Source organism: Tauraco erythrolophus, chromosome 3 (genome assembly GCF_009769465.1).
Source record: "Tauraco erythrolophus isolate bTauEry1 chromosome 3, bTauEry1.pri, whole genome shotgun sequence".
In the NCBI taxonomy this organism is placed as follows: Eukaryota; Metazoa; Chordata; class Aves; order Musophagiformes; family Musophagidae; genus Tauraco; species Tauraco erythrolophus.
In genome coordinates this window covers 22820832-22842437 of record NC_141467.1, presented here as the reverse complement: position 1 = coordinate 22842437, position 21606 = coordinate 22820832, and the positions used below count along the sequence as shown (strand labels likewise).

Here is a 21606-nt window from a genome sequence, read left to right as displayed (position 1 = left end):
GGTTTAGTCTGGAGAAACGGAGGCTGAGGGGAGACCTTATTGCTCTCTACAACTACCTGAAAGGAGTTTGTTGAGAGGTGGGCATCAGTCTTTTCTTCCAAGTAACAAGCAACAGGACAAGAGGAAATGGCTTCAGGTTGCACCAGGGAAGGTTTAGGTTGGATATTAGGAAAAATTTTTTCACTGAAAGGGTTGTCAAGCATTGGAACAGGCTGCCCAGGGAAGTGGTTGAGTCACCATCCCTGGTGGTATTTAAAAGATGTGTAGATGTGGCACTTCGAGACCTGGTTTAGTGGTGCACTTGGCAGTGTTAGGTTTATGGTTGGACCTGATGATCTTCAAGGTCTTTTCCAACATAAATGATTCTATGATTCACTGCAAACAAAGACTGAAAAACGATTCAGCCTTTGAGGTTCCAAAATCCAACTATACAAAATTACTCATTGATAAAATAGAAGTTCTCTCTTGTACCAGCTTATCTCACATATTCCTGTTTTTGTAATAACAGCAAGACCCAGTAATAGAGCAATTTTGTAGTTAAAAGGTGTATATACTGAGATGTTACAGTATTAAATGAAGATGTTTTAATAGCTATACAGTTACAACACAGTTTTGGGCTAAATGCCAAAGTGATAGTGCTTAAAGATAAACTAAGGTATTTTCTCTCAAATAGGCATTACATCAGTATATCATGTCCAACTTTCTGAGCAATACGCAGGTCACCTGGAAGACTACAGCAACTGGCACCACGTAAGAGAGTGTGGAGACATGAATGGACACTGGTAAAATATATCAACTTCAGGCAGAAAAGTTCATCAATCTTTTTGAGAGTCCATGCTTCTACTGAAGTCCATGACATCTTTCAGTTTAGAAACCAGAAAAACAGATCTAAGAGAAAAGCTGTTGCAATATATCTCACTGGTCAAAACTTTACCCATGTGAACAGGATGACTTGCGATTAAATAATTTGCTCCTTTCCAAGCCAGGAAAAATATCCCAAGTTTATCTGGGAGGGGGGAAGGGTGAGGCTTGTTTGTTTGCTTGTTTTTACAGTCTGTCACCACTTAATCTTCAGATTAAAGTACATTTGCTTTCCCTACTAAGCAGATTTTCAAAACCAAACATACTACACGAGGAGCCATCCCACATGACAAAATAGATGACACGTACTGAAAAAGACTAGGAACAAAAATTTAGGCGTCAGTTTTACCAAAGGTGAACCAACCACTGAGCTTCACACTTCGGAAAAGAAACAAGATCCCATAGAAGAAAGAACACGATTAAAAAATACACGAGTTGTTCTGCTGTGATGAGTAGTATCAGGAACGACAGAATGAAAACACACCTGCTGATCTCTGTGTTTTATATTTTTGAAGCACAATATGCTGAATGAATATTTTAATTGCTTCACTGCTAAAAAAAGAGTATGAATGAAAAAAACTATTAACTTCGCAGCAAAAATCATTCTGTGCATTACAATTCATCTGAAGACCCAAGGGGCTCTGCCTCCATTCAGAGGCACGCTGTGCCTGTGCCGTTTTCTCCACTTTCCCTCTCAGACATGACCAAGCGGTATCTCAGACTCCTTCATAGTTTCTCTTGTGGACGCTCTCTGGCAATAGGTTTTGCTATCTTCTTCTCCCTTCTATGGAAAAATGTGTGGTTCTGCCGAGTACAGCCAGTATTCCTGAGCTGCACTTTCTCTTTTCAGATATGGTATCTGACAGTACACTAGTATTTAGCTCATGCAGCTACTCCTGTCCCAGGAACCTCAAGTCAGCAGCAGACTGAAGTGATTCAAAGATACTTTCTTAAAAGCTAGGGCATTAAATATTAATCTAAAATGCATTTCTGTCAGAAAAAAAATATGGGTAATACAATAGAAATGAATCAGATGTTACATAACACTTTACCTAACTTGACAAAATTTCTTAAATTCTACCGAAGAAAGAACCTACTTTTGCCTGGGAAAGACACGACTCATTTTGCAAACTTTCTTTGAATTCCCAGGTTCAGATACCTGGCAAAGCAGCTGTGTGATGGAGGCACAGATGAAGCTGCTTCTTCGCAACTGGGAGTTCAGTTTCTGATGCTGCTCTTTATCGGGATTACTCTGTTGCTTTGTTTTTGTTTTTCCAACAGCCCATTATTCACCAGAAGTCTCGCCTCATCTTTGTGTTTCTATCACATATCTACATAGCCGTTTAATACTATATTCTCCACCAGGTTTAACTATGCCTGACAAATGGTGAGACTTTGATGGATGTTACCAGAATCTATTTATATTTAAGGAAAGTGAGGCAAAGGAAATGAAATTCTTTGTTCAAGTCCTTTGTGGAGTTAGATCCGCAGCCTGGAGGACTGTTCAGCCCTAGTGAGTCTCCTGGGGCAGATCTCAGCCGAGCTAAGTTGTCACGGCTTCAGGGAGCTCCACGGCAGCACTGCTGCCAAATGCCTTTGCCAAGAATACTGCGATGGGTGGATAAGCAGCAATTAGCACTGATGGGGCATCAAATCCCACTCCCCCAAAGGACTTTCACTAGACACTTCTGCCTCTGTCTTGACTTTATATGAAGAGAACATTTCTTAATGTAATATTTATTGACACATCAGTGGCTTCTGCCTTGCTATATCTAGGAGAAAAAGAACACAGAATACGCTGGAGTCTGCTTGCCTGCTACAACCTAATAATCAGCATAGTACCAAGTTATCAGGAGATACAAGCGACCAACTCTCTTCTCACACAGGCTGATCCCAGAGTAGCCATTTCTGAGGTCAAAAGAATGACCTTCGACTCCGCAGCACAACTGAGTTCATCCAGTCATATAATAAAGTTTATTCTTCCTGTCTTGAATATAGTTCCTTTTTTTACGCCTTCTCTTCTCAAAATAATAAAAAAAAAAAGATCAGACTAGACATATTAAAAATGCTGGATGAATCTGTGTTGCGGTGTTTATCATGACTTTTAATCCATGGACACTGTTACTTTCTGAATGTGCTTTCTTTTTTTTCTTACCAGAAATATTTTGTGCATGTCATTGGGAGATGCTGTTAGAGCTGTTAAATTAATATAACAGTCTGTGTTCTTTCACATGTGGCATTATGGAGTATATGGCAAATCCTATCAGGACCAGGAGTCCCAGCATGCATAAGCCTGAATTAATTCTGTTCAGCTTTCCTAATAAATTTGGAACCTGTAAATCTATGCTGATTGAAGTAAAAACTGAAAGAACTGAGATTACAGGAATTTTATGACAAAAAGCTTTCCACGGAAAAATGCACAGAGCTGCTTTTGTCTGATGAATCATGTTTTCTTTTTCCAGGAAATTTTTAAACTTTCCTTTTAAAGAAGCACTTGCTGTGCTCAAGTCCCATGATGCCATGACACAGACAGACAGGACAGGAACGGCACAAGACTCTCTAGTCCACAGACCAGTAAGAGTGCACTCACGTCAGTTTGATACCAGAGTCTTCTCCTCTGGCTTTGTGTGAAGTTTGGTTTTGCACTGCATCTGAGAACATATTTATATCCACACGATGCAGATACAAGGTAAATTTGAACTCAAGGAGCAGTTCAGACCAGTACTGGAGGCAGTGAACATGCTAGTTATGTTCCTAATAAGGACAGCCTGGATGTCTCACACCAAGAGCCTTTGAGAAATGTAATTTGTCAGTTTCAAGGCTGACCTTTGATTTAATGGTATGTACCACAGTAAATTTTCCATTGCAGTGGACTGTTAGATATTTAATCTACCAGGACTTACATGTGACCAGCCTGAAGCACATGCATTGGTAAAAGAAGTCAATAATACATTGATAATATGCCTGAAACAATATAGATATACTTGATTACTGTACGATTTTTGCATATGAATTATTTAACAGTTTGCTTTCCTAATTCGATACAAGAGATTGGAGAGCTGTGCGGAAAGAAGTGTAGGATGTGAAGGGTGTGTAGATGCCTGGAATGTAAGGACATCCATTTCATGAGGACATCTGGTCAATGGCTGTCCAGCATATAAACAGAGATGAGACAGGAAAAGTAATAAACCACACTTATGCATGCAAAGTCTACAGAACAAGAGACAACACTAAAGATCAGGTCTGCCAGGTCACTGGTTGATGGGCTGCATTTGTTAAGTGGTAAGGGGGGGTGCAGGACACACAGAGAAATGAATGACAAGGTTATCATGGGTCCTGTAGGAAAGAGCATGCCCTTGGGATGCTTTCAAGGGCTTGTGGCAATGTGCAAAACTTATAGGATGTTCAGCAGAAGGGCAAAGGTAGGAAAACGGAGGCATCCAAATGCGTAGGGGAGGAACAACATGAGAAAATACAGAGAAGGACATGATGAAAAAGGCTGGTCATGTGTAAGTAAGTTGTGCTTCAGTATGCCTGCCCAGCCAAACCCTGTGCCCGATTACTGCAGTCTGTTTTATCTTCTTATTAAGCCTAATTCCTAACAGTTTTCCTGGATGAGGACGGTCTACGTTCTGGATGGGCGTAATGCTAGTGAACCTCAAGCTCAAATAGCCGATGAGCAGGACAGGAGTTCTGAGGAAGAGCTATCAGAGACACCATCGGTCTCGGGGAAAGATACCAGCAAGACCAGGGTCTAAGGATGTGCTACTAGGCAGATGAAAGTGCTAAGCCAGCTACCAGAGAGACCTCCTTGTGTCTGCATGTGTGTGAGTCGAGACCTGACAGCAAGCTTTGACCACGTGCTATTCGTGTTTGTGTGGGTGCTGTTTGTGTGCACGGGGTGCCTGTGCAGGCACTGTTCTCATGTTTGTGTTGATCTGTTGTGTGGCCTAAGCTTCTTTAACATATCTATCTAATAAAATTAATAGAGATGGTTTTATTTCTAGGACGATCCGTATCTGATCAATTTCTCATTTATTTATTGTACTGGTTTTGCAGATATGTAATTTAGATTAGCATATACACTACACTACACTTGAAATTTTAACTGGGTTACATGTTCAGCCTTGTATCATATTTACTGATGGATATAGAACAAAGGAAAGCACCATTTGGCCTGTTAAGGTGGTCTAAGAGAGAAGTGCCCAGCTTCTCATGCAATGCCGTAACACGTTCTGCTCCATTTCCAAGCAGCAGTTAAGAGTTTGGTCCCCATCACTCTGAAGACTACTAACACTGATCGCACAAACGGCAGGAGGTGGTCCATGCAGCATTCAAGCACTACTCTTATACAAAGGATACGCTGAAGTCAGTGGATCAAATACAGAGCTCCATCAAAAAAAAATCCAGAGACCTCCCCTGAGGTATATTTAGCTCCCTTTGGGAAAGATGTCTGGATCTACAGCTTTCGGTATCTTCTCCCTGCTTTGTATTACACTTGTTAAATATAACGTTTTCTCCTTTTTGAGACGACTATGGTCAAAGCATAGTTTCTGTGCTCTAAAAAGAACTGACAGAAGGACAATTTATGAACATGGGACTCCTCAGGAAAAAAAAAAATAGTTAAGTATTGTGAGAAATTTTGCAGTCTTCTTAGTTTACTTTCTATTTTTCATGACAAATGCATGCCAAAGATTGCACAAATGGCAACACAGCTTGAAACTGATTTATTGTCAGATGTAAGCAGTAACAGCATTACAGTCCATGACCTTAATTGACAAAACATGCTACCTGTCACTGATTCAGCACAGAAGCCATGCCGTTCCTCCGGGCACTCTGTTTAACAATTGGATGTGAAAACTCGACTGGCTTGCTTCCCTGGGGATGGGGAAGGTTTGCCCGAAAAGTGAGGATAACCAGGACTGTCAGACACAGTAGAATTCATGCTTTGACTTACAATCAAAAGTATTATTTTCTCACATTTAGAAGGACAGATTAACTTCTCAAATGTGAACCAAATATAGGTGAGTGGTCTTTCTTCCTATCAAGGTATCAGAAAACTGGCCCTGGAATTTCAATGTTGATTATGGCTTTGAAACAGCAGAAGCGAAGTCAAAACAAATAGATGTTAGCTGTTTTGAGTATTATTATGGTTTTGAACTCTATTTTGAAACAAAAATTATTCTATTCCTCCCAGCAGCGAAGAAGAGAAGCAAAACCCTCTCTTTCAATCACTGCATAATGGAAATTGCCTCTTCCATCCCTTGGAAGGCTGAAAAAATCAGAGCTAGAGATACAAAAAGGAATAAAAGTGAAGCTTCAAGTTTTAAACGGTTCAGCCGAAGACTGTTAGATAATGAAGTATTCTAACATAGCCTAAAAATATTGCTGTGACAGAAACCAAAACACCCTTCCTCTTCTATTTATACTCAGCAAGTGGGTATCTGAGATATTGTTCAAATTTTGCCAGTAAGTATAACTGGAACATCCACTTCAGCATTCAGTTCTGACTACACTGCCTTACAAAGTAAGATATAATGGAAACAGAAGAGGATTAAGAATAGGTGACAAAAATCGTTAGAGACTGACAGAGTGATAAAGTGTGTTTCTAAAACAACACAATCTCCTCTTCCCAGTAAAACATTTTGCGTTCCACTATTAACAGCTCCATAGTTTTAATTCGAAGATTAATTCATGGTTAAATGCTTACTTTCCACATTTTTCTTAATAATCACTTTTGAATAACTCTTGATCCAAAGGAAAAGGAAATCTAACAACAATCAAGCCTTTTTAGACATCATAGATATTAATTGCCAGCTTAATTGACATAACACACTGCATCATCCACCACTTGTTCTGTGACATTTCCATTATTAAGAAAGCATGTTTCAATATATCAAAATACAAGTGTTTAAACACATAGGATTATTTTTAATGTTACTGTGTTACATATGAAATAGAATGAAAAAATAACTGATAGCTAGCACAGGTGACAGTGTATATCCAATAAATCCCAAATTAAAAGGACAATTCAATTTAAGTCTGCTTCTGGAAATTTTTAATAATAATTGGTTTTAATGTTCTTAGATGCCAGTTTTCTAACTAACAAAGTGCTTATTATTTCACATGCAAATGAATTCTGAGCAATTCTGTTCCACCAGTGCGGGAAGGAGAAGCTGCAAGTGAGCAGAAACAAATATCAAAAGCAGTTTTGAACAGTGGCTGCCAGCGCAGCATTTCTGAGACACTCTTTGACTACGGCCACCCTCTTCCTCTCAGGCTCACCATCTGAGCAGACCGGTGCACCCAAACAGACCAGGGCACTCCAGGAAAGTCCAAGAGGCCACAGCTCGTAGGGCAACTTGATTGCACTGAGTGGTTATACACAGTATTAAAAAGAAATTATTACATTTCTAGATTTTTTTACCGCAATTCCAAATCCTCTCCATGAGACCTCTCTGCAACTTATCTTTGCCCGTGTTACATTACTAAAATGACTTTCACCTACGAGGGAAAAAAACACTAAATTTTTTGGAGAAGCGTTTGGAAGACAGGCAGCCTCACTGCTAGCTAGTTTCAGATGGCTGATTCCTAAAACTCAAAATGGATGTGAAGGGAGGAAATAAATGTCCCCAAAATCAGAATACGAGAACAGTATTTAGTACAATATGTCTCTTAAGATAAATGTACTGGTTCAAACTTCAATTCCTCTCCCCTATTTCTTCTGACGTGCCATGGAACAGCAGGTAGACAATACAAAATCCATACATTGCAAAGACACATGAGATTTATTACAGACAAATTTACCTGTAACATCATAGGGTAATTTAGTCTCATTAGCAAAGTAATTTACTACAAGTTTAAAAAAGTGCTGAGCAATTTTAACTTAAAATAGAGTGGAATGTTATGCAAATTGCTGCATTAGCTCCGAAGTCTAATTTGCTTAAGGAATCTAAATCAGGGTTTGGATCTAGGTCCCATTTAAGACTGGTTTTGTAGAACTGCCCTTAAGGACTTGTTACATCAGACACAGAGGCAACATAAAGCTGTGAATAGGCATAATTTAAATAAATTCAACCACTGGTACACACAATGTTCCACTTTAAGTTAAATAAGAATTGCTCTCTGTGAGCAAAACTGCAGCACATGGAGATGGAAGGGGATCTTTTTTCTGTGTCTGTAGAAATCAGGTAGGTGTTTGGAGAAACGGTAGTGCAACACCTGAGGATGTGCAAGATGGGGCCAATACTCAGAAGCTTTTTTTCTAGGAGTGGATATACTATTTCTGTTATCAAGTATACATTTGTTTGGACCTGTGTCTCCTAAGTCACCTCTTTAGATCCTGGGATCTATGTGCGGGGTTAACAGAGACTGTAAAACATGTTCTGAACAGAAGGAGACTCAAAATCACGTTCTAAAATTGCCCTGGAAAGGTATGAATAAATGTGCTGCTTCCTCAGTCAGTAAGCCTTAATGTATTCTGCACCGTGATACATTTTGTTTTTCATGCTTGGTAGGAAGGTTATGACTATTATAAATCAAGGTTTTAGCATGATTTTATTTTTCACTAAAAAAAAACTCTGGCTAGGTGCAAGTTACCTATAATAATAAAGCAATTTACCCTAATACTCTTAAAAACATTCATTTATAGGCAGACACAAGCATCCTATTCTAAATCTCAACATCAAGCATTAATGGGATCATACAAATAAGACTCCTAACTGCAGGCGTAGAGCTGACCTGAAGTCCTTGTCTGACTGTGAAGGTACCAGAAAAGCGATTTGCAATCCCACTGTTAAAAGCAGCATCCCCTAAAATGAACAGATCGGCATTGACCTGCATTAACCAAGCTTTTCAGCTTTCAAATCACTGTGGGAATAAACTAACACTGAGGAACACACACAAATTAGGAAAAATACACATAAGCCAAAGCCCTTAGAAGGTACTGTAATTAATTGATTTTAATTCGGGGTCTTTGCTTTTCAAAACAATCAAAAAAGACTCAATACTAAAGAAGGTTCAGCAATGTGCACTTTACAGATAATGCAACAGTAATATTAATTTAGGATGCAAAAGACATTGGCATTACTCAAGCACTGATCTAGTACTGTCTGAAGTTAAATGAAAAAAAGATGATTAATGCCAAGGGTTTGGATCATTTAGGTTCTGGTATTTAAAAAGAATTAAACATCTATTTGAGAATGAAGGATTACATTTATTATCGGGGGAAAAAAAAATCAACCTGTATACTCCACCTAAGAACATCTTGGTATTCCTATAATCGCATTCCTAGTGAAGTTAAACAAGATACAGAAAATTCAACGTTTTTTTGTATGTAAAGAAAAAGTAAGGTTTTTAGACAAATGCAGAAGGTGAGTACTTCAAATATTCTAACAGGGGACACCAACTTAGTGTCAGATGAAAATTTCTGAAGCTTTAGTTAACTATATTCACTAAAGTGTATTACTAGTGGGATTTAGTCAATGTGAACACAAACACCATCTTGGAACAAGATGGTCACCAATAATACCACAGAACACTCCTTTTTTTTTTTCAGTCACTTAAGCCCAAACAACTCTATCTGACGTTTCAGCTCTAATTGGAAATTCAAACAGATCGTTTTCCGATGCTTGCTGTGGCTATCTCAGACAGCTTGCCTCACAGAATAAACAACACGTCACTTCTCAGATTAAAAATACATTTACAATTTATTAGATCAAGCATCACACTGCCCCCTGACGACCTCTGCTCCCATGACATTCTCTGCTGCCATTTAAACAAGAGGCATTCTCTCCTTCTAACTGATGTATTGTCCTCCAAAGAATCTCTCAGTCACATGAGAACTTTCTGTCTTAAGGCTGAAGCATTTGGGGGGGCAGTTACTATCTCAAAAGCTAATGAATGCATTCTGGTAACATCCCTCTTTGGTAGGAAGTTTTGGTAATGGAAATTCAGGCACGTAAAATTAAATCATGTGCCTAAGGTCACAACGGCAGGCTGTGGCACAGCTATGACTATGACCTGTAATTCAAGGGTACCAGTGCAAAGCTGCACTGCAGAATTTTTCCTCCATCTCCCCATTTACGTGAGTACTATAAATGGAGTAGAAGTCAGCACAAGTAAACCTGCCTCATATCTAAGGTACTTTGTAGTACCCACACTTCAATATGGAAAATTTTATATATATAAAAGTATGTATTACAATAGGTGTGTGTCTATAAATATATATACACTTGTACTAATTTGAATATTGTTTTTTTTTCCTTTGTCTAGCTCAGGTTCTCTTTGCCTTCTAAAATCCAGAACTTTCTTCTGATGTTCTTTCTAAATCTCCTATACTCTTTGAAATAAGGAAGGACCAGAACTTCATGCAGTATCCAAGACATGCATAACATGGACTTGCACAAGGCCCCAACAATGTTCTGTTTTGTTCTCTATTGCTTTCCTGACACTTAACTTTCCACTTGCTTGTTGAACTGCTAATAAGCTTCAGATGACACTTTCAAAAAGCTGTCCAGCATAACTCAAGACTCGTCTTTTTTGATCAGCAGAATACAGCAAAAGCATTCAGAAATGAGGAACAAGCAAAATAACCATCAAAAATAGCGCCAGCTCACTGCCAGTGGACTAACTCTGCTTACTACTCTATAAAGCTTGAGTTGCAGCAATTTTTCAGTTGCTCCTGCACATAAGAACAGCAAAGTAGCAGTTCTGAAAAAAAAAAAACCCAAACAACAAAACCAAACCTCACCCAAAACCCTGCAATACTTTTGTGCATGGACCAAGGAGCGTGTCCCTTTCTTTTGGGTCTTGCTTGGTTACCCATGTGCCCACAATGTGTCTAGTGAAGCAAACAGCCAGATCCAGCAGTGCTGCTGGCGCTGGTGGGCACCATTCCCACCTGCTCTTCAGCAACTGCAGCAGCAGCAACAGCTCAAATACAAGGGGCTGATTTGGACCTATTGTGTCATTTACTGTTTTGCATGAACCATTTCTTTATATATGTTAAATGATCCTTATAGTGGGCATTACAATCCGTATTTTTTATACAGATGAGTATGCAGGAACAAGTCAGATCTCTTTGTGAAACTAAAAAAACGTTATTATGTTTCAAATAACTTTTCAAGCCATATCTCAAAGATTTAATGCATTTTCATATCTGCCTGAACCAAGGTCTCTACAAGATACCAACCTCAGACATGTCAGCTATTTGTCAGTAAGCGATAGTTATCTGGGACAAGGAGAAGGAGAGAATCTCGCCTGTGACCAGTAAAAAAATGTACAAAACTTCAGAATTTCAAAATGGATTATTTTTTATATCTCATTTTCAATTGTCTTGTTTTTTCCTCTATTCCTTACGTGGCATGAGTCATACTCTGAGTTATACCAGTGTAAACCCTAGAAGAGAAGGATCAACTTCAGCAACATTACTATAAATTGACTCTGAGATTACATTAAGGACTCTCTGGTTCAAGCAACTTCAAATAGCTTTCTGCAGTGGCTGGACAGACAGGTAGGCATTTTAATTTTAGAGCCTTAAGTGTCCTCACACCTCTACAAACCTGTGCCTTCTGCTGCTACCACTCTTGGTAGCTTAGTAACAGCCATCTCTTTGTATTTTTAAACACATTTTGCAGATCAGCTGATGGCTTTTCCCCTAGATGTTGCATTGGCATGGCCTTTTTATCAAGACTACAATTCACTTTATTGAAGTAATTTTGCTGCCAATCTTTTTAGTACAGATATTTTGAGAAAGCATCAAATTACAGATATTGGTATAAATCTAGGTTATTTCTGTGTATCATGTGCAAAGTCTGACCGTGGCTTGCTGGATGATGCAAACAGTAATAAAAACATATGCTCTACAATAGGAAAGTAATTCTCTGCATTCACACATCAGCCTAATAAATCAGAGAAGCAACTGGCAGAAGAGTTATGAACAGAAAGAAATCCATGACACGCATACTAGAATATTGTACTGCTTGAAAAAGACGCAAATATATTTATTGCCCATTCAAAATGTGGGAACATCACATTACTTATGTCAAACGACACTGTCTTTCAGCATGTATTACCTTTCCTTCCCTACCACCTAGTATTTTCAAATACAAAAGCTACAGCTTTTACAAATGTTTTAATACAATCAGGATATTTTTCCCTCAGCCCAGTGGAGAGAGATTCATGACACAGTGCAATGTTCTTCCTGCATCTGGTGCACGCCACAGAAAGTAGCATAAAGGCATTCATCTTGTGCACATAGTACTGATTTTTTTACTCTCTCCTCCTAACCGTGTGAAAAGCATTATGACCAGATGTTCACATTCGAATTTTCTGGCTAATTGAATTTATTGCTTAAAATCCTCTTCCATGTGGTTATTCATTCAGAGGCAAACTCCGGTTGCCCAGAGCTGAAAGTGATAGAAACTTTTAGCCAGCGTTCTCATCTCCTGCGAGGCAGATGCTGCAGGAGTGAGTGCTAAACCCAGATAAACAGGAGATCTAGACAGGTTTTGTTCAAGCACTCGCTCACTCCCTTCGGCCCACAAGACCACCAGTGCCAGGCCCCTAAACGGCAGCAAAACAGAGGTCACACGCAGTATCCCAAAGACGTTTGCAGATACTGCTAACAGTTTGCAATGCAGTGCATGAACAGGATAGTCCAGACAACAGCAAAGCTGCAATTACCCATATGAAGCATAGACAGTCATTAATAATTAAAAAAAAAAAAAAAATTTGGCTTGCTTTGGCTCTAAATAATTGTTGCTGACTGTTAGTACCACAGAAGAATGTATCTTAAAAGAGGAATTTCTGGGCAAAACTTTGTCCACTTGGGTACGCCCTGGAGAGGGAATAACTGGGCAGGGTTTGGGAGGGGGGGGGGGGACACGAAAGTAATGTAAAGCACTAGGTGGAGTAAAAATACCAACACGTATTCTCAATATTAAGCCCACTATTTTGCAAAATAATAATGTTTTCAGTCATTCGGTCAACTCATTGAATTCAGTCTCCTTATGAGGTGAGATAACGATGTACTGTTACAAAACAACAGAAAACAAAAGGAAGGCGGCAAGCAAAACATCTGCTGTTTTTTGCTAATCTAGCATGAAATCAGAAAAAAACAACCACAACTAGATGTTCTGCTACGTTTATGAAATAATATACTTTGTTTATTTAACCTCAAAACCACATCATTTTATAGGACTGATACTTCATTCCCAGTTGAGGCTGTTTTTCAAAAGGAAGCGTTTTGAAATGTGAATGCAATAAACCCAAGGCATTAACCAAGATCTTCGGCAGAGCAGAGGAGTGAAAGACAGAACTGACCCTAACAATCTGCCACTACTTTGCTGTGCAGTCTTCAGTTACTATCCCAACTCTCTCATTTCCTCTTTTAACCAAATGTAACACCAGAGAGGCTTGTGTGGTGGGTTGAACCTTGCTGGATGCCAGGTGCCCATCAAAGCTGCTCTGTCACTCCTCTCCTCAGCTGGACAAGGGAGAGAAAATGCAATAAAAGGCTCGTGGGTCAAGATAAGGACAGGGAAAGATCATTGACCAGTTACAATCACAGGCAAAACAGACTTGAATTGAAGAAATTAGTTTAATTTATTGCCCATCAATTCAGAGCAGGGTAATGAGAAATAAAACCAAATCTTAAAACACCTTCCCCCAACTCCTCCCTTCTTCCCAATCATAACTTTACTTCCAAATGCTCTGCCTCCACCCCCTGCAGCAGCGCAGGGGGACAGGGAATGGGGGTTATGGTCAGTTCATCACATGTTGTCTCTCCTGCTCCTTTTTTCGCAGGAGGAGGACTCCTCACACTCTTCTCCGGCTCCAGCATGGGGCCCCTCCCACAGGAGACAGTTCTGCACAAACTTCTCCAATGTGAGTCCTTCTCACAGGCTGCATTTCTTCATGAACTGCTCCAGTGTGGGTCCTTCCACAGGGTGCAGTCCTTCACCAACAGACTGCTCCAGTGTGGTTCTCCTATGGGGACACAAGTCCTGCCAGTAAATCTGCCATGGTGTGGGCTTTTCTCTCCATGGGTCCACAGGTCCTGCCAGGAGCCTGCTTCAGCACAGGCTTCCTATGAGGTTACAGCCTCCTTTGGGCAGATCCACCTGCTCCAGCGTGGAGTCCTTCATGAGCTGCCTGTGGTATGTGCTCCACTGTTCACCTCCATGGGCTGCAGGAGGACAGCCTGCCTCACCACGGTCTTCGCCACATGCTGCAGGGGAATCTCTGCTCCGATGCCTGGAGCACCTCCTCCCCCTCCTTCTGCAATGACCTTGTCGTTTCTCTCACATATTCTCACTCTTCCAGTTGCTGTTGCACAGCAGTTTTCCTCCTCTTCTTAACTATGTTATCACAGAGGCACTACCACCATCGCTCATGGGCTCAGCCTTGGCCAGTGGTGGGTCCATCTTGAAGCTGGCTGGCATTGGCTCTATTGGGAGCAGGGGAAGCTTCTAGCAGCTTCTCACAGAAGCCACCCCTGTAGCCCTTCCACTATCAAAACGTTGCCATGCAAACCCAATACAACTTGTCATTAATTCATTTATTTGTAATATTTTCCTAATCTTACATCAATTGAAATATATGCCAGGTGCATAGTAAATCATTATTATAATTCAGGCAAAGTATCCTGATGGTATCCTGAAGTCAAGAATAACCATGGTTAAATGACCCCAGAGGGGTAAAATGCCACTCCTTCTGTGCTACAGAAAGCACAGATTGTGGAGACACAGCACAGCACTCAGTGACATTCATTAATACTCAGTCTTAATAAATGTAAAGACTGCACGAAACAAAGACATGCGCTCTATCGTCAGAAGAGATAAATGTCATAAAATGATAGTGCATAAATCAGATGGTAAAACAATGGAGAGATGCACTCAAAAATGCTTTTGAAAGCAAGATGATCAGTTTAAGATTTAATTCCCTGCTAGAAGGTGGGGTTTTATGCTTTTTTTTTTTTTAATAAAAAAGTGAAAAGGCCTATAACAAAGTGAAAGGCCTACCATTTTATAGTTAACCATGTTTCTGGAATTTAACAGCATAATAAAGACAATTAGTGAGAAAAAAAAAGATTGATATATTCTGCTAAGTATTAACTAGTAACTCAGCATCGGATTGTAGATTGGGAGAGATTAGTGAATGAAAGTGCGTTTTTTATTATGGTTATTCTAAATTATAGTGTTTTAAGACCATTAAGACTGCAAGTGATCTTAAAAACAGTGTTAACACAGATTGTGTTGCAACATAAGATTGCTAGCAATGCTAGCCAATGCTACCAATGCAGCCATTTCTGCCTCATCTGTTTTAGTTGATATTAAAGATAGAAAATTTTCCGTCACAGGGTTGTATTACAGGCCATGAGTTAGTGCTTCTGTGCTTCACACCATTCAAACTAAAAGAGGAGAGAGGGTATCATGGAGATAGCATAAAGGGACATCCAAAGCAGACATATTAGACACTTCGAACTAGCGTTGTAGTTACTGAAACCCTATCAAATATACTCTCTTACACGCCGATCAATAGAGAAGGGCTTGAAGTTAAGAAATCATTGTTTTACTCAGGAGGAAAAGACCACTTACATTTACCAGCCTTAACACAGAAACACAACTCAAGCTACTGACTGCTGGAATAAATAAAATGGAAGGGAACAGAGATCATGAGACTTTACATAGGTCTGAAGATGGGATCAAACGGGGTTGATTTTTTTTAAAAAAAAAAGAAGCAGCAATAGCAGAAAACAAAGGTTGCTTTCAAAAAATCTCCTCCTAAAGAAAGAAGATCAGACAAGCCATAGTATAGCAGAGCGATGAGATTCTTGATCATGGGAAAAAAAAGGCTTCGTCTCTATAAACATGAAAAACTAGAGGATTCATCCTTCATCTCTTCCAGGTTTGTGTCTTACGAATCTTCCAATAGGATAGGGGAAAAGATGTCTTCAGCCCCATAACCCCATATCCCACTCCAAATTAATGTGACTGCAAGAATGCCACAAGATGCACAGTGCCAGGCAAACTGGAGACAGAAAGACCACTGGGACACAGCCTTGCACCGTTCCCTCTCAACCCAAGGGATGGCAGAAAGCAGTGATTCAGGAGATCATATAAGAGTCTTTCGCCAGTGAGGATCCAGTATCGTGTGTCCGGCTCCATGGAGTGTGAACTGCCACTTCCTCCTTTGGGAAACTTCCCACCTCCTGAAGCAGCTGCTGATGAAACTAGAAGTAGCCAAGAGCCCTACAACAGAGGACCGGGACAATTCTTTCAGCGGGACGTTCGCTGCTCAGCTGCAGCACACCTCTGCTCTCACGGTTGTCCGTGTCAAAGAGCAGGGTTTGGCATTTTTGGCACCATGTGAGTATGTTATAAAAGCATTCAGAATGAAAGCAAAGAGGGACAGTCCTCACAAACATTTTCAACCTGAAACCGCACAGGTGTTCATATTGATGAGTTATTGCCAACTTATCACCATTGAGAAGAATAGAAGGAAATAATCAGAGTAGAATAAAATGATCATCCCTGTTTTACAGGAGAGCCGATGGTCATGCAGGGCTAAAAAGAGACCTAGGGCTTGAAACTTAGTCAAATGCTTTTAGTATTAAACTCCTTTTATTTCAAGTATATTCAGGTATATAGCTTTTACTTGACCTGTTTTTGATAATGATAAATATCATATCATTTATGATATCTTCTCATATTTACTCCATCTTTCTCCTCTCTCTGGTTGCAATGAAACATAAATATACATATTATTTTTTTTTTTTTCTGTTGCAGCATGATAGAGTGGATTTGAGCCACTGGTATGCTAGAGAAAGCTAAAATAATGGATACTTAAATTAATCAAATTAACTGTTCTTGTTACAGTTTGCTTTTGTAATTATTATCATTTGCTCAGTTGACCAAGTCTCATTTAATAACTACAGGTCAGTTATTTTACACTTTGCAGTTACTTCTCATGTAAGACGTGCAGTACATCACAAATACTGTAACAGTGTAGCCTCTGTTGGCTGAAATATACTCGTCAAGTATCACCAGTTCAAAAGCTCTTTGCAAAACTAAAGTTAAAAAGATAAATATGCCTTGAGGAGGAATGAAAAAGAGCATTCCTCATGCTAAAGAAAAAAAAAATTCTCGAATGTAATGTGGTAAGAAGAGAAGAGGTAATCATGAAGCTTTTTGTATACTTTGTCTTACTGTGAAGAGTAAGACTCTGTGGTGCTGCTGATGGCTGTGCATGGAAGGTACAACTAACTTTCAGTGTAAAATCCCAACCTCAAATGACATGGTGCAAGGAGTGGGACGTCTTGTTGGAAAAATTATTCCAATAATCCAAACGAAGACAATTTACAAAAGACAAATCAAAGGGTCACTTCCAAAAATACTTGGAGAGTAAAATATTTTTAAAAAAAATGCAAATAGCATTTCGTATATGAATAATTGACAGCAAAACAACCCCAACCTAAACTGCAAAACAACACAGCATCTGTTGATTGACTTCTTAGAAAACAGACTAGAGATCAGTATGAGCCTGAAAGCTAAATCCTGTAAAATCATTACTAATTAGGCTTCATAAAATAAAAAAAAAAGTAAATTCTTACACAAAGACTGTTTCTGGGTACATCGCTGGGTGCTGCTTTACTCCATTAGAGTAATTTCTACCAGTGATAACTACACAGAAATTGTATTTGGAAGGGACCCTATGACTTCTACTTGCACAGGTGAATACGACTGCCCAGGGCGATAGGGAGACATATCCAAGCTCTCCTGCATGCAGCAATCTAAACACAGGTAAGCAAAAGCATGAACATATCAGAGCTCACTTCGGCAATCGGGTGCAGGCAAGCACCCCTTCATATAAAAAATCATCATTAAAATAGTAAATTCCTTGTGAAGCCATTTAGGGAAAAATTTCTCAAACTGTGAGATTTTACCCATACAGATGTTTAATATGAAAATTATGGTTATCAAAGTACTAATAAAATGTTTATAACTGAACAGGGAAGTATACTTTCTCCAAAATTATGCAATTATTGTCTGCACTAAAATGCACTCTCAGCAAATGTTTTAGAGTCTCTCTGCAATTTTCACATTACTTTTCATTATCACCTATGAGATACTTCTTTCATTTAAATTAAATACCATGTCTATATCATCTTGCATGCAGAGATTAAATGAGTTTACATAATGTCTTTAATGGAAAACTGACAGTATCATCACTGGACAAGCCAAATTCCAGCCTCTAACTGAAGGGATTTTAGAGGAAAAAGAGAGAAGAGGAGGCCTATTGGAAGGTGAATGCAAAACTATGATTCTTCTTCAAACACATCGGAAAAGAAAGATACCCTATTTTCTCTAGGATCCTTTATGGAAACAGGGGAATCTTGAACAACACTGTAGAAATAAAATCAAGATATCCTTCAAAGATGATGAGAGCACCTCCAAACCCTCTTCTGGATCCTTCAAATGTTATGAAGAAGTCTGCCAGCATTAGCCAGCCAGTCTAAAAGCAACATCATGGACTGTTTGTCCATCACCCCATACTAAATCGAAGTGTTCCTTGGGACAAAGCCATGCTAGAAACAGAGGTGTATGCAACCTTGACCATCATGGATTTAGCAGTACTATGGATGACGTCAAAGTTAATACAACACTTTGATTATGTGAATTATAGATGTAAAAGAGATACAGACATGAAAAAAAAAATAGCCTGGAAGATGACGACAATAACTTACATTATATAATGAGATATTTTTTCTTATACGGTTCATGTTCATATTCCATTTCAATTAGATGGACTATCACACACTTAACAGACTAGAGGATGGGAAAGAGAGATGTATATTCAACAAGCCCTCACTAATAATAACAGAGAGCTATATAAATACAGAAATAATTAAGATAAACAAGAGCTTAGTATAGTCTATGCGTGTTGCCTGACAAATGAAAGAGTGGTGCTTTTGTGTAGAAAGAGCTCTGGGCATGTTCTGAAGAACTCACAGAAGAAGTAGAAAAATTTTAAAAATTAATGACAAAATGAATGCCAATGATGGTTTTGAGCAAGTTTGGAAAAGAATTGCTTTCAGTGTGCAATCACTTATTTTTTTTAGAACATCATCAATAACGTCTGGACTGATACTTTTCTTCTAAGACTGTGAGAAGTGGGTATATGGGAATGCTCTCCAAGATAAAGAGGAAACTGTCTGATCCAGTGAGGTTTATTAAGGATGCAAGAGAAGGCTTCAGGCAGGACAGTTCAGTAGTTACTGTTATTTTATTTGGCATCTTTGCACGATTCGCCTGAGATGAGAACCTCAAGCACTATGACTTTGATGTCAAAAATTAATTTCTTAGCTTGTAGAAAGGAGTCACTGGTGCCAAAAACCCCAAGTGACCTGTTACACCTTTGCAGCTGATGGCAGGCTGCCATTTTCCATGAGAGCAAAATGGTGTTGGCGTGTGAAAATGCACAATTCAATCCTTTTATATGGTGATCTCATACAAAGGAGTAAGCTGTCATTATAGGAAGAAAAATTGCTGTGGAAGAATGAATCCTGTGTTTAACAGAATGTGCTCTTTTAACGAAATGTTCTCTGTTGACTATTTTGAAATGCTTCTCTTTTCCTATATCCCCTGCCTGTTCCTTCTTGGCATCCAGGACCAGCTACTCTGGCTCTTCTCACAATCTCACCATTGTTGTGTAAGAGCCCTCTCCTAAGGGGAAAATGCCATCTGAAAGGGTCTTCTTGTGCTCTTCTGCCTGATCAACTTCTCATTTGCTTTCAAATATCCGATCAAAATTTCTTCCCTCCTTTTCTTTTGCCTTTTAGTTTCATTCTTCACTGTCATCAATGAAAGAATAATTTATAATGAATCGCTGAAGTATTCTGAGATTCTGATTTTCAGAATTATTATGCCTAACTGTAAAGGGCTGCCTGCTAATTTTTACAACCTGTAGCCTTCTGCCTCCCATGTCCCCTTTCACATATGTGAGATCTTAAGCTGCTCAATAGAAGATGAAAAATAAAACTATCAGACATTACCAAAATAATCCAATTTCTTCAACTTCAGTCTAATGTGTGCTGCACCACCTAAGCATCAAGCACTGGGAATAAAGGTAGAGAATGAGAAGCGCTACTGACAGCAGATGTAGTGCCTGCCTTCCAGTCAAGCAATACTTAAGGAGACTCTGAAGTAGCACTTGTGGAAAACTTTCAGGTAAGAGCAGCAGTTACAATCACACTTTAAAATAAAGGCTAGCACTGAACAATTTTGAGCAGCATAGAAGCAGCAGCACCTTCAAGAAATAACACCACCACCTTTATCAACGGTCAGTGTTGATAATATTTACCTCTCACTGTACTGGTATGTTCAGGGCTAGAAGGGGAAAAATAAGAATTCCACTAGAAATATAAAACCTAATTCACTCCAGAAGTGTGCTTTTTTTTTTTTTTTTTTTGTGAAAAAGCAAATTACTTCTGACACCTTACTAGCCAGCCTGAAGCATCTTCACCTAAATAGTTACCAACTTGGTTTGAAAGTCCTTTAAGTTAGAGAAGGGCATCTGCAGACCTCATTAGTCTGAGAGAAATGCTACATAAAAGACTGAGTAGGGTGTTTACGCTTATGTAGCAATAAAGGTACATTTAGAGTGACATCATCAAATTCAGAAGTACACCTGTACCTCTTGATGCAAAAGGAATATAAAGGCCTCCGTCCTACCAAGTACACGAGGAGAAATTTCATACAAATTCCATTAAACTCTTTTGAGAGTAGGACAAGCTTACCACTACACAAAAAAACAAAACTGGAAGATTGAAAGAATGGTCAGATTCAGAGGACAGATCATTAATCACCTTTTTGGTAGGTAATACACTATAAATCATGCTTAAAAGAATAAAAAAAAAAGTACTTCACTACAGTTATTTCCAGAAACTCTGGATAAAATAGCCATTAACTGCAATGTGACAATTTGATGCTCATTAGTGATAAAGGTAAATGAACTTTTATTTTTTTCTGTCAGATAACTCCAGAGTTGAAACCTTAACCATTGCGTGACATCTCAAACTCACAGCAACCACTAAATAAACTAAATTGTTGCACAATATTATTCAGTCTGTGTGTGTGTGTGTGTGTGTGTTTTTGTTCAAGTGCCTGTTACACACTAACACTTAACAAATTATTTAGTGAATGCAATTTGCTTTTTCCTCAGTGCCTGTCAGGCATACGAAATAACGGTTGTTTTCTTAACTTACACATTCCTATGTTTGTCCTTTCTCCAGGGTTTGAAGGACCATCAAGGCAGTTTCCCTTCTTTAGCCCAAGACATTTGCTCTGTTGAAGCTAGGCATTGGGTAAAAGAGCAGAGTTTTCTGTGCTTCAAAAGAATCAGAATTTTTCAGCTTTGTAATCTCAGACTTACATCTGAACTTCCAAAATTCCTAATTACTAATTTGACAAGAGGTTACAAGGAAAATAAAAAATTAGGACATGTCCTGGTGCTTCTTCTCCCTGCATCTTGTGTCTTAGCTGGCGCGTTTCCCTGTGACTGTTTGCGGCAGGACCAGCGCCCGGCTTTCCATGCAGAAGGAATCAGATATTAAATGTGGTCATTCTCAGACAGAGAAGAACTGGCCACAAGACACAACTGCAACACAAATACTTTGCAGAAAAGTGAAATTTGATATCTGTTCCTACTATTTAGGTGTTAGTTCAACTCACAACTCAAGAC

General features: G+C 39.1%; 1 protein-coding gene across 3 annotated transcripts in view; it reads right to left on the bottom strand.

The window, feature by feature from the left end:
• CTNND2 (catenin delta 2) overlaps positions 1-21606 on the bottom strand; it is a 566505-nt gene that overhangs the window by 164098 nt on the left and 380801 nt on the right. The gene's annotated exons all lie outside the window — the stretch shown is intronic.